Consider the following 13,637-nt stretch of genomic DNA (forward strand, 5'->3'; position numbering starts at 1 on the left):
CTTGAAGAACGCTGCCGAGGGAAAAGGCGACCCCAGTGTGAAACATCAGTCAACAAGTATGCACCCGGGGTCAAAGTTCATTGCACTTCTATTTTTTCACCTGCTTCCTACAGCTTGCAGGAAACTTTTGAAGCTCTGGCAGGTTGGTATGGCTTTGCTTTAGGGGCCGCTAAGTTTGTTTACTCATACAGTACAATACTCCAGTTGATGCTTTGATGCTTGGAAGATGTAACTGATATGCACATGGTGGGGTGGGTGGGAGGGGGCGGTGCCACAGCTCACACGACCATCAGTGTCCTCTGTATGCGACCTCCCTAAATATGCAACTAATAACGCATGATGAAATTTCCTTCTTGCTCCGGCTCCGTTTTTTATTTTTGCTGCTTTGATGTAAGGACTCGCTGGTAGATAGATGTGAAACCATAACAAATAGCTTGTGCACGCTCGCAGTATTGTTTAGTTAAAGATTAAACCTGTTTCAACAAGGCTCATGTAAAGGTCAAAATGGTGAAAGGGCTTCATGCTATGGAGCCAATGCAGACAGAATAAGATCAAAAAGGTTTTCATACTGACATTCAAGACTGCAAGCCTTTGCTTCATATTATTTTTCGTCATGCAGTGTAACATGCAGCGCTGCAGACGTTGGACTGGCTACAATACCATCAGCTATTCGCTTTATGTACTTATGGATCCTTTCTTTACTTGCTGTGTGATCCCTTTTTTTCGGTGCCTGCAGCTGACTGTCTAGCTGCACAGCTGTGCTGGCACATCAGTGGGGGAGTCCACTTTTATCATAATCATTCTTTGAGTACCTTTCATTATCATAAAATATGTGAGTATTAAAGGGATGGACTCACCGGCCCTGCCAACATCTTCATTATCCATTCTGACTGACAAAAACCTGCTGTCCTAGGGAGTGACATTAATAAAAGATGGGATACTACTGCCTTATGAAGTCCTTCCCTTGTTCTCTGGGTTTTCACTGTACACCTTTTACCTGCTTGGATGCTCCATCACAATGATAATGAAATCAGCTCCCAGGTGGGGTCCTTTCTTGTGTTCCATTAATCACACCGATGAGTTTTGATCAGTGTAATCAATGGATTCAGGAGAATCGTGTCTGATTGTTCACAGCCAAAACCACTCACAAATCTGTTATACTAAATTCAACAAGGCATTTTGTTTTGATTGTCACAGAACTTAAAAAAAATAAAACATTGTCATCCTTTTGTTGCAGCAGAATATTCAATAGAAGAACAAGAAGCAGGGGAGCACTAATTTGAACCCACTGAGGGTGTTTTGGAACAGCAGGTGTGCTATTTTGCATCTGATAAGCAGCAACCCCCCAACAAAATAGAGAAACACAGGGCTTATCAAAAAACTGCTACATGGAAATATAGCAGCAGTGTGAGTACGTGCGTGATGGTCACACTGAGAGCGGGTGACTGGGGTTTGCAGGAACGGGGTCTTTTTGATTGACATTTTGGGAGGTAAAGACAACACTGTGTCTAATGTGAGCGGTGTTATTGTACTTCATGATAAGCAAAGACACGCACGCAGGCCCTCGAACATACCGTTTGTTTATACGAATGTCTTTGACGGAGTTCTCATCAATCTGACAGGATGTGATCAAGGGCAGTCCTGTGATGTGTCTGCTGGGCCTCTGTAGGGCCCTCACTGTCCCTCCCTCTCGCCCCCCTCCCCAAAAAACCACAACAATCCTAATGGGCTCTGATGGGCACCTCCATCTTGCCTGTCTAATTGATGTAAATACTGTGCATTTGAACCCACTGTCCTTCCCACCATCCCGGTCTGCCCCTCCCTCTGTTTCTTATAACAGTAGGGGTCAGAGGTTAGGCTGACTGAATGATCATTAGAATGGCAGTCCTTATTAGAGGAGCAGCTTGTCTGACACCCCATCCGCATCCCAGAGAGGGACCCACCCTGTCCGCTTCATCTAGATCAGATTACATGACACGACCTCAGAACAGATACTACCAGTGCACTACAACACTGTAGGCCACTAGGGCACGGTGGCATTTTCCGAGGGGTCCCCTCGCCTGTCACAGCGCCTCTCTGACACCACTCTGTCCGTCTGGCTTGGATGCACTCTGTCATTTTAAGGAGGGCTACTGTCAGTGGGTATTGGGACTGTCGCGTCTACATGCCCTGGCATTTTCAGTGGCGTTCTCTGTAACGGAGCATCCAACCATCCTCTTGAGAGCCCGTGATGTCGCGGCCAATGATTAATAGTTAGAGATGGGCTATAAAATGTCCAGTGTGGCCAGATGCTAGCCAGGGCTTTGCTGAACTGATATAATGGACCTAGTCTGCCAATTTGGCTCCCTTACAAAGGCTGGAAGTTCCCCAAGATTGATTCTGTTTCTATGTAGCGGTGCCCTGGGGGCTGAATGTTGAGGATGCACTCTTGTGAAAAATGTTGTGGTGTATTATCTTCAGTTGAGAAAAGCACTACGAATGATCATGGATATAACAAGATGGCAAATATACTCACTGACATTTGCATGCAACAGTGGAAATTTAAGCTGATTTATGATCATTTTGTCATTTCTTAAGTCAAGGAAAAACTCGCTGGAAAGGAAGGGTGGGTGGGGTGGGGTGGGGGGGGCCTGGGATAATTTGCAGCAGGAGCCCTCTGAGGCTGTTTTGCAAAACAAAACGAACCAGCTAGACCCTTATTGAAAAATATAGTGCAGTGAGACGGAAATTTATTAACTGGCACCAGTTAATGTGTGCATTATTCATTTCTGGTGAGCATGAAAAATGATCTAAAGAGGTTTGAAATTGCAGACGCGCAGGCTGACTGCACAGTGGCTGGGCTCGCTGGTTCGTTTCATCCTCGTGCGGGGGTGTTTGGGCAGAGAGGTGGAGGGACAGAGGGATGGAGGATGGAGGGGAGGAGTGCAAGCCCCTTTCTGGACAGTAGGGCTTTCCAGTAACAGCTGTGCTTCTCTCACGAGGGGGCGGCAGCAGCACTGGGAGAGAGGCTGCTTGGGACAGATGGACCGGCCCAGCACCACCTCCCCTCTCACCTCCCACCGCCGCTTCTCTTATTAAAAATACATCTCTACCACTATTAATGTGTGTAGATTAGTGCATGTATATGTGCACATGTATTGTATAGAGCGTTGTGAGCTGTATTTAAGGTTTTGCCCATGCATGGGGCCACTTCCGTAAGATTTCCCCCCTTCGTTTCATTTTTCTTTTCCCTCCACGCTCGTTTTGCTCTCTTGTCCTCTTGCTTTTGAATCCCCCTCTGTCTCTCATCCTGCCATTCTGTCTATCTCTGACTTTCTTCTTCTCCTTCTTCTCTCCACCACTGCTACAGTAGGAGGTGGTGGGCAGGAGTCGGTGCCAGTGGCATATGGCTTTCCACTGTGCTAAACATTCATACAAAAGACAGGCCCATCAGTCATGGCTGTGGCCGGATGAGGGGAGAGAGCAGGCCTCTGATGAATGGTGTTTAGGACTTACCTGCTGTTAAAACATTAACTCCAAAACACCAGCTCCCCGAAGCACGCACAACGTTAAGAACTGTATAATATGGTGAATTACGACCCTCGTGAGCACACATCATGTACGCCAGGTTATAGCAAATAATAAATATGCTTCTTAAACCCCTTGCACAGAACCCTGGGTCAGGCCTTCATAGACCAATTAATGCAGAGCATCTGCTGTATAGAGGGAGCATGCTAAAGAACTTCTGAGCCATTTTATGCAATTTAATAAAGGAGAAGAACTGCTTCCTGCTTGCTCCAGTAGCTCTCATTGCTGGTGTAAGCATGGAATAGGTCTCCTCGATTAGACCAAATTAATCCATTCTTCAGGGATTCTTTTTCTGGTTCTATGGTGAAACTGGCGCGCCTTTGTTCTTCCTTGAGCCCCGGTGTTTTTTCTGCCAAATTTAACAGAAGGCTCGGAGGGTAACAGGGGTCCAACCCAGTATCACCTTCTGGAGCAGAGCAACTAGCAGAGAAAGACAATCAGCCTGAACCCTGCTGTCTCCAGCACAAAGTGAAAAGACTCTAATTGGGCTTTTTTACGCTGCATTTTCCTGCAGGATTGCTGGATCATGAAAAAGCAATTAAACCTCAGAGCTGCAATTCATTCATTCTTATTTCTGTCCTTTCATTGGAAAGAGATAAATTTGAGATCACTTATGCGAGACAAGACTTATGCTTCTTTTTTCTGTGATTTCTTTTCTTTTTTTCCTCTGGTTTTCACAGTCAGAGAGATGAGCTGATGGCTTAAAAGATGCTTTAAACTAGTTGGACAAATGAAAAATTATAAGAAAATTATAATTCTTTATTAAATCATCTCATCTCTGGGGTACCTTTGTAAATCTGAAAAGGAGATCCCTAAAATTCAACCATAGACTTACCTTAAAAATCCTCACACAAATTGTGACAGGACTGTAGTTCTCAGTCTTGCATCTAGGGGCAGCGCTGCCCACAAAACCATGACCTCAGGGACTGCAGGGAGAGTCCCCCAAAAATATTCAGGACATGTCATCTTAATAATGTTCATTTTACCAATATGGACCTAAGGATGAAGAGGTTAAAGGTCAGTGATGAACACATAAAAGCATGAGGGAACAACCTCTCAATATGTTTTTTTCTTTTTTCTTGAGTGGCTATTTCTGACAGTGTGTGAGTGAATGAGTTCAGACCTGCTGTGATTTTCTAATATATATGCTTGTTGTGGTCCAAGATTTTTTAGGGAAAAAAATAACTCAAATAAAAATAATGATTGATGGGTTAAAATATTACATTGTTAATATGGACAAATACAGTAGGTATTTTGAAAGATGATTTGAATAGCAGCATGAAATTATCCCCCCTCCCCCTTCAAAATAAGAGGAATGTCATCATCCACCTGAAACAATTATTTTCTTAACAGATAATTTGACTATTTGTTTTTTGCAGAAACTAGAATCCAGGGAAGCCTTAATGAAAGTATTACTGGCTGCATTGAAAAGCAAAGAAATGAATGAATACATATAATAAAAACAGAAATCCTGAGGGCTTCTGCAAAAATCAAGAGAATTAAAATGTCATTATTAGAGCTATCTAATTTATTCTTAAACAAACAAACAACGAAAACATGCAGAGTCCAAGTAAATGAATCTGTCTCAATTACTGATAATTATTGGGAAAAAATATATATACTATCAGCACTGAGTAATTATTTCCAGGTTTGCAAATTAAAACCTAAACTTGGTGAATTAAAATAGAAAACAATTTAAAACCAAAAACTAAATAGTTAAAAAAAATATGTAAAAGTATATCAAAGCCATATGATTTATTTACCATTATGTCGTATTTAAATATTCAAAATTACATCATGTCCAACCACAGATAAATGTGGTTTAATGATTCTAAATTAGGACATTCATGAATAATATTTACACATCACTGACTTACCTTTAATTATTTTTCAATATATTCTTAATTTGTTTTATTATTGTTATCATTATTATTTTATTTTGTGGCCATGTAGGTGTTTTCTCAGTTTTTAAACAGCCTCTAGGTAATAACTCATAATTAGAGACACACTAGATCACCACCAGCAATTGGCCCCATTTTCAATCCAAGCATTGTTAACCAAGCGCATAACTATCTCATAACTCCAAATGTTCCAGTCCGCGGAGTCCATACATTGTAAATTAGGTCTGTTAATGTACTCTACTCTGCTCCCAGACACAGAGAGGGACAGTGGTGGGTGTAACCACACACACACACTCTCTCTCTTTCTCTCTCTATCTCTCTCTCTCTCTCTCACTCCCACTCTCTCACACACACACATAGACTATGTTGTTGGCTTTGCATGCACTTTTGTTTTCCCACCATGCACAAAGTGATCAACTATCACACCCCAGACGGTGAGATGTCAACATGAAATACCTTCATTTGCATCAGCTTTAAAACCGGCCTGACTTCTTGTTATGCCAGCGACCCACCAGTGCCTCCATAAAATTCACTTTAGCCACGGGGGTCCTGAGACCTTGCTAAATACTGCCCCAATACTGCTGTCAACAGTGCGTCAATCACATGACAAATCCTTCTGATTAAACAGAGCTTCACTGGCTGCTGCACAATGCACTGGACTCAAATGAATTAAGTTTGGATGCGTCTGTGCAACAGAATTATGTCATGATGATTTTGTTTTTTGTTTTTTTAAAACACATTTTTATATACTAGGCACATTTCACATTACGGAAATTAAAGATTAAACTGTAAAAGCTTCGTGTCAAACATTTGTAAAAATCTATGTGTGCAATCTCCAGATTTGATCATTTAATGTTTGCATATTTAATTTGTTTATGCAAATATACAGTTTCACTAAATGGACAAATAAGTTGAATAGTTAAAATAAATTTGTTGTTTTTGGATCAGTTTAAAATCCTTCAAATAAGTTTTTGTTTAATGTAGCAGATATATCCTTTTCACAGGTTTATTTTGAAATATATATATATTTTTTTTAATTAAGACAACTTCTACAACTTCTCTTGATTATTAATGAGCAGAATGGAGATGTAAATCATTCTTTTGGGAGGCAGTGAGTGGGTGCATCATACAAATCAAGCTGCCTTGCTAAGAGCATCTAAGCAGCCTGCAAAAGCCTCAGACAGACAGCTGAATAAAAGGCGACTCAAAAGACAGGCTGTAGTAAGATAAGAGGCAACATCTAATCTGACTCGGATAGCTGATACAGCCCTGCCACATCTAAATCCTAGAGGTTTGGTCTGAAGAGGAAGGATTTAACTTAAACCCCTTTCAACGTGCTAAATGTGTTTTTGTAATTAAACCCATACAATTAACACTGACAAGCACAGGTCACAGAGAGCACAGCTCCTCTGTTCAAATGGATCTCCACAAGTGAAAAGGGACAGAGAAAGAGGACCAGAGGAAGAGAGATGAGGGGAAGAGGGGAAGATAAAGGGCAAGAGAGAGAAAGAAAGAGGGAGAGGGAGAGGGAGAGAGAGAGAGCACATGCTGCCACACCACACAAAGTTACAAAAGCTGCTGGAGTGGGAGTGAGAGAGAGAGAGAGAACGAGAGAGAAAGGAAGCAGTGAATGAGTGAGGGGTGAGGTGGGGAGAAGAGGGAAGAGAGAGAGGCACCTTCATTGAAGCCGTATGGATTTCATCATTCAGGCTATATAGTGCTCTGCAAGTTAACCTCCAGACCACAGTGTTTATTCTGGGACTGTGTTCCAGATCTGCGGGGATATCCAGTTCCCCGACATCAAAGACACAGAGCTGTTAGAGCAAAGCTTTTAGCTGCTCCTCAAAGCCCGACATTAAGTGAATTTGAGCAGCTGTGGCAATGTGTGACAATATTTTCACTATAAATACAGCTCCACATGGCAATTGGACAGCAATAAAAACAAAATCCAGATGCATTGATTGAGAGAGAGAGAGAGAAAAAAATGTAAATGCACAGTGACATTTAGGGAAAATGAGGAAATGTTACAACCTTTTAAGATTTAAAATAAAGGATGACCGAATAATGAATGGTAGTAATGAATATAATCATGTCCAATAGTATGATTTTATTGCATCTCTTAACGACGCAGGGAATCAAAAGTAGTCCAAAAAAAAAATAGACGAATGAAATGAAATGTGAAATGCTGTGTGTCTGATTTGAGCAAATAATCCACAGCATTAATCAGTCATGACAGGTTCAAGAAGAAAAGCAACAGTCTGTGAAAGTCTGTGTTGTAAAAGTATGTTCTCCGAGCCTTACAGTGAATAATACACCACTGTCATAGCGTCACATTATTCATTCAGAAAGATGATTTTGATTAGGTAAACTTATATGTTACAGCATCAGTTTTGCACTTTGGCTCCTGCAGCCATGTGAATGTGTAAGGAGATTTTTCAGTGTGATTCTGCATTCATGGATTACATTTAAATCAAATGCATTTTATATTTATGCACAAATATGTTCCTTCATATTGAAATATTTCTTTGTATCTGTTTAGTAAAAAAACTCCTTTATTTACATGTGAATTGCCTTGTCAGAATAAATGTTGCAAAGAACTTTCGTCTGGCTTTGAAGCCCACTAATTTGACTCACATCAGTAGGATGTAAAAAAACAAACTGTTTTATCTTTGCCTACCTTGAAAAAAAACCCACACACAACAGAGGATGTGATTGATCTATCTTTTCTGCAATTCCTTCTTTCAGCATCCATGATGTGTAACATAAAATAAAAGACTCAGGTAATTGTAAGTGAAGCTGACAACACCTTTTTTTAAAGAGCACACAGTTAATAATCTGCCCAACCAGCCATGAAATCATAATGGATCTCATTCAGGGGCCACTACGATGGTCCACTCATTATTGTGGAACCATTGAAAACATTGGTACTTCTACTGCTGCCAGCGCCGCATTAGAGGATTTAATAGAGTGAAGTGAGGCCTGCAAACTGAAAATGAAAGAAATTCTCTCATCAATCTTATTGTTGACTCAATTATCTTTCTAATTATAATTAGGGTTCACTGCTGCTCTACATTTTAATCCCTAAATGTTTTTTTTATTGTTATTATTATTTAACCAATCTGTCTCTTTTCAGATTAATACATTATACACTGTCAGTCTCAGTAAGTGGGTCCTGGACCTTCCCATTTATGTTTTTTTCTCCTTTGCACAAACAAGTGCACAGTTAAAAATATATACATTTTTTAAATTGAAGTAGCCTACTAGACATCGATATACAGAATGAAATCTGAATAAAGTTTGACAAATTAAGTTTGAAATGGCAAATTGACAAATTGAGTTTGAAAGTGTATTTCTCTATTTTCTTTTCTGGAGACAGTTTCTGCACATCTCTACACAAACAGCCAAGAGCTGCGCTGCTGCCATGATCTTGGTGGATTCTTAGTGTGTGACCCATGTCACGGGCCTCATGGCCTGATGGACACAGCTGTCCTGCCGCAGGCAAAAAAGAACAAGGAGGGATGGCGGGAAAAGATACAGACAGGAAAGAGGAGAAGGAGAGAGAGGGAGGGCAAGCATTTGTATGTGTGTGTGTGTGTGTGTGTGTGTGTGAGTGCGTGCGCGGTGGCAGTGTTGATTGTCCTCTGGCACTTTCTGGGGCATGTGCCCACTCAGCATGGCATCCCGCTTATTCAGCACCCCACGAAAAAACTCCACATAACACACAAAGTAAAGTCACACAAACGCTTGTGACACAGAAGGAAACAGCACCTCACATGTTGCTGACCGTCGCGCCCACATAGAGCAACACAGACACAGTTGGCAGGTAACACCAAGGCACATGAAACCTCACACAGGTACTGAAGGGATCGAGCGGGCAACAGCAACAGCAACATGAACATGAAACACAGTTGGCAGAGTCGCCGGACGCCATAAAGGAAGGCACACAAATATCCCATGGGGACATCCGTATCCTAAACAATGGAATGAGCAGAAATGCCACAGGACTTGGCTGAGGAAGTCTGAGAAACAAGGTAACGGTCCGCACCGAACTGGACCGAGATCAGAACTTGTCAGATTTTTATTATAAGTGGAGACACTTTTATTTGCAGGCAAGAGAAAAGTGGAGACGAAAACAAACTCAGCTTTATTTTTAGAGTTTTTACGTCACATTTGTATCTATTTTGTGATCTGGACACATACAGTAGTACATCATGACATAGCAGAGATATATTCATTTTTAATTACAGTTTGTGTCACACAATTTTACAAAATACAATGCCATATCAAACAACCCAGCAGCTGACTGTCTATATGATCTAATATATTCTCCTCAGCTCCACAGTGAGCTGTTGGCGTCTTGCTAAGGCCCTGATCAACCTCAGACAGGGCCTCACCGAGCAGGCAGGGCTGGACAGGGCTGGGGAGGCACAGAGCGCATGTTAGGAACAGAGGAAAGAGCCACTCGGACTGGAGGAGAGCCACATGTGCCGGGCCGCGGAGAGAGACTCTGACACTGCTCACGCTGTCAACACGCTGACATATACATACGCAAACATTGGTGTGGCGGTACAGACACGCACGCAGACACACACCAGTGCACATACACACTGCAGGGCCAAGCCAATTAACACCCTGCCACAGCACAGATCATATTCAGAGCAGTGGTGGAACAGGAGGGCATATGTGGATAATCATACATGCAAATGAGACGAACAAGGAAAGGCATCGAAATTCTGGCAGCAACTCGTGACAACACCTCAAAGTAGAGCCTCCAACCACTTATCAAAGATGTATATTGTTGCGTAACACCATTTGCATAATCTCATTGATAGCATTTATTTATGAAGGTTAACCCCGACTGAACCAAACAAGTGGCAACACTAAGGTACCAGTCTTGCCAATGTATCAGATACGTTCACGCTCCCACTTATCTGTCTGAGATTCATTGATTGCTAGTTACGGAAAAGACATATTTCTGTAAAAAATGACATTAAAATCACAAAAATGAAAGATGGAGCAAGTGAAGGTCTCAGGTGCAAAACCATTCTCTCTTCTTCTTCTTGTTCTTCTTCTTCTTCCTCTCTTCTTCCCCTGAAGTTTGACTCCAAAACCAGAAGATGGCAACATACCTCTGGCTGAGACACCAGCCCTGCCTCGCTGCTCCTTTACTTATTTATGCATTCACATGTTCACCTAGTGCTTCATTTATTTATTTATTTGTTTATTTGTTTATTTATTTATTCATTTACTTGCACCGCAATACAAACATTATAAGTCTTGAAGAGAGGAGCAGGTAAATATAGTGAATTATTCACTAGGCTCCTGACTTGACTACTGGTGGTTAGGCAAGATAAAAGCCAAGGCACACAAATCCCTACAGTTGGACTTGAGTGTGTGCTGTGCGCGGAGGTGTGTGTGTGTGTGTGTGTATGTGACTTTGGGTATATTCAGGTAGGTGAAGGGAGATGATGATGGATGGACAATGTAGAGGTGCAGATTTTTTCTTTTTAAACATTCAGTACAGTTGTGGAGAATGGTTCACTATTCCTCTCTGATTTTCCTCTTCTCCACCTCGTCCTCCTCTTCACTGTGTCACGTTAATTACAAAAATAAACGGATGGAGACCACTACAGGGTTTTAACCCCAAAAGGCAAAGATGTCAACGTCAGCTCTGACTTGTGCAGAGAGCGCGGCTGCCTTTCCAACAGCAGCTTCGTGCAGAAGAAGAGACACAACAGTGTGAATGGTAAATGAGTCTCTTTTCTACAGTAGAGATTCCCCCACCATACGACAAGAGCTGATCCACTTCACCCACTACTCACAGCAACGACTGTCACTTCAAACAGACTGCGCTGAGATGAGTTTATTTACCATGGTAAACAATTTAATATTTGATGTACAGTACAGTGAGCAACCCGCCCCTCATTGGTTTCCCCCCCCCCTCTCCTCTGTTTGCTTTTGTGTGTGTGTGTGTGTGTGTGTGTGTGTGTGTGTGTGTGTGCGTGTGCATGTGTGTGCTGGCATAGTCGGCGGGGCTACATGAGGCAACGAGAGCATTTGAGTGCATGCATAATCTTTGAGAGAGATGACGATGAAGAAAACATACTGGCTGCTAAGCGAACACTTTGAAATAGTGATATAGATGCTCACCGTGCGTCATCATTGTTTATTCATTTTTATGCCTTTTGAAAAAAAATAGATTTAAAAAAATAAATCTGTGCAATAGTCATGAAAAAAATATTTTAAGTGTCAGCTCATGTTTTGTTTTTTTTCCTCTCTTCAAATTTCATCTTTTCTGGAGCTGTGTTTTTTTGGTTTTATCTGCTCCTAATAACACCCACTGTGTAGGCTTGTACCATCAATAGCTTTCCAGTGAAGTAGAAAGAAGACAATAAATAAGTAAAGAAGAACAAACAGAAATGTTTGACTTGAAAATGAATGCTCTGAGCACCGCAACATAACATTAACTAACGTTTGGTGAAATCTTAATCTGTATGGTTTGACAACAGCGAAGGTAAAAGGCAAAACATGTTTTTTACAGTGTGAATAAACCAGCCCAATAATTAGATTTTTTTTTTCTTTAACACATAATTTTTGGGCAATGCAAGAATACTGGAATCTATTTACAACATCAAACACATCACTGCGTACAGATTGCTCATTGAATCCTATTTATTTTTTATGCCTCTTGATAGTATTGACACAGAGATGAGAGTTATGTAAGCGCTACAGTCATCAATAGGCATTCATCTGAAAGAAATTCCACATCAACATCAAACTGTACAGTTGTATTAAATCTCTGTGCTGAAGGAGGGGGGGCGGCGGGCGACGGAGGGGGGGTGGGGTGGTGGGGCCGCGGGGTCCGTGCCAAGACGGCCCATGAGGGCAATGTGGCACGACCAAGAGGAAAGAGCCAGTTGGATGGCTGAAGTGTAAGAGCTGGGAGCAGAACAATTACAGCAGTCACTTACCATCACAGTGTCTGGTTGAGGCAATGGCACAGCAGGACGCCGCAGGGCAAGAATGAAGCTTTCATCCAGCTGGTATCACAAGATCAAGCTGGTCATGCCAGAAATGACAAAACAATATGCTGAGCCCACTAAAAGGTTTTAAACATGTTTTTTTTCTGTTTAATAATTGAAACTTACAAATTAGAGATAGAAAGGATTCATCTGTGGTTCACAGTTATGTTAAAGGAGATTAAAGATCTACTGTAAAAAAAAAAAAAAAAAAAAAAAAGATGATACCATCTACTTCTCTTTTATCTTGTCTCTTTTTCAACCGGATTCGTCTCATCCTCAACATGTGTCATTTGGCATCTGTCACGGTTTTCAGGAAGGTCCAATAGCAGACATGACAAACATTAAAAGACCAACACGGCTGATATTTTGTCAGCTTTCAAAATAAAATGTAACATTGTACAGCTAACGAAATACTTCAGGTCCAGATGGAGAATGTGACTGGAGTGAAAAAAAAGAAGAAGAAAGAAAAAGAAAAAAAAAACTTGACTACATGTGCCAAAATAACCACCCACAGACATGGGATGGGCATTCAAACACATGGACCTACACAGATGTAAACATATAACATATCTGCATGCAAACACACCCAAACACATGCACACACACACATACACAAGAGCTGAGGCAGCTGACCGCATCTGCCCCTCGTCCTCAGGTTCAGTGGTGGCGACTCCTGCAGCCTCACCTCCCCCTATCACGTCTGATTCTCCTGGTAGGATCCATCATCTGGCTGGCAGTCTGGGTGCCAGTCAGCCTCTTCCCAGGGGAATCCCAGGCGATGGGAGCTGGGAGGCACTGGGCTGAAGCCTCCCCAGCCTCGGCAGCAGCTGTGTGGGAGACGGAGAGAGGTGCGGCACAGATGTGAGAGTCTGGAGCCAACAGAAGGTATGGCTGATTTCAACGTCGGCCATATTTGTTATTCCACCTTTTCCTGGGAGGAAGAAGCAGGCCCTTGATCTGGCTCACAGCTAAACACTTAGCTTTTGTTCCTGAGATGAATAACTGCAAGGAGAACGAGGCGTGAGGGAAAACTAGATAGAAAAGGAAAAAAAAAAAAAAGACTTGGGGCCAGAGGAGAAATCCGGTGACCAAGTGCAGAGTGAGGTTGGTCATTTTATTCCCTGCTGGGCCCATATTACGGAACCAG

The 13,637-nt window shown here is 41.9% G+C and overlaps 1 long non-coding RNA gene across 1 annotated transcript in view; it reads right to left on the bottom strand.

Moving 5' to 3' along the window:
• Positions 1 to 12,257: 12,257 nt before the first annotated feature.
• The window catches only part of LOC146965216 (uncharacterized), a 101,591-nt gene continuing 100,211 nt past the window's right edge, over positions 12,258 to 13,637 (bottom strand). Inside the window, exon 3 of the long non-coding RNA XR_015034629.1 lies at positions 12,258 to 13,317. This is a non-coding gene — a long non-coding RNA (uncharacterized LOC146965216). The remainder of the gene's footprint in view (positions 13,318 to 13,637) is intronic.

Source organism: Trachurus japonicus, chromosome 21 (assembly GCF_045865225.1).
Source record: "Trachurus japonicus isolate A0001 chromosome 21, Traja_1.0".
In the NCBI taxonomy this organism is placed as follows: domain Eukaryota; kingdom Metazoa; phylum Chordata; class Actinopteri; order Carangiformes; family Carangidae; genus Trachurus; species Trachurus japonicus.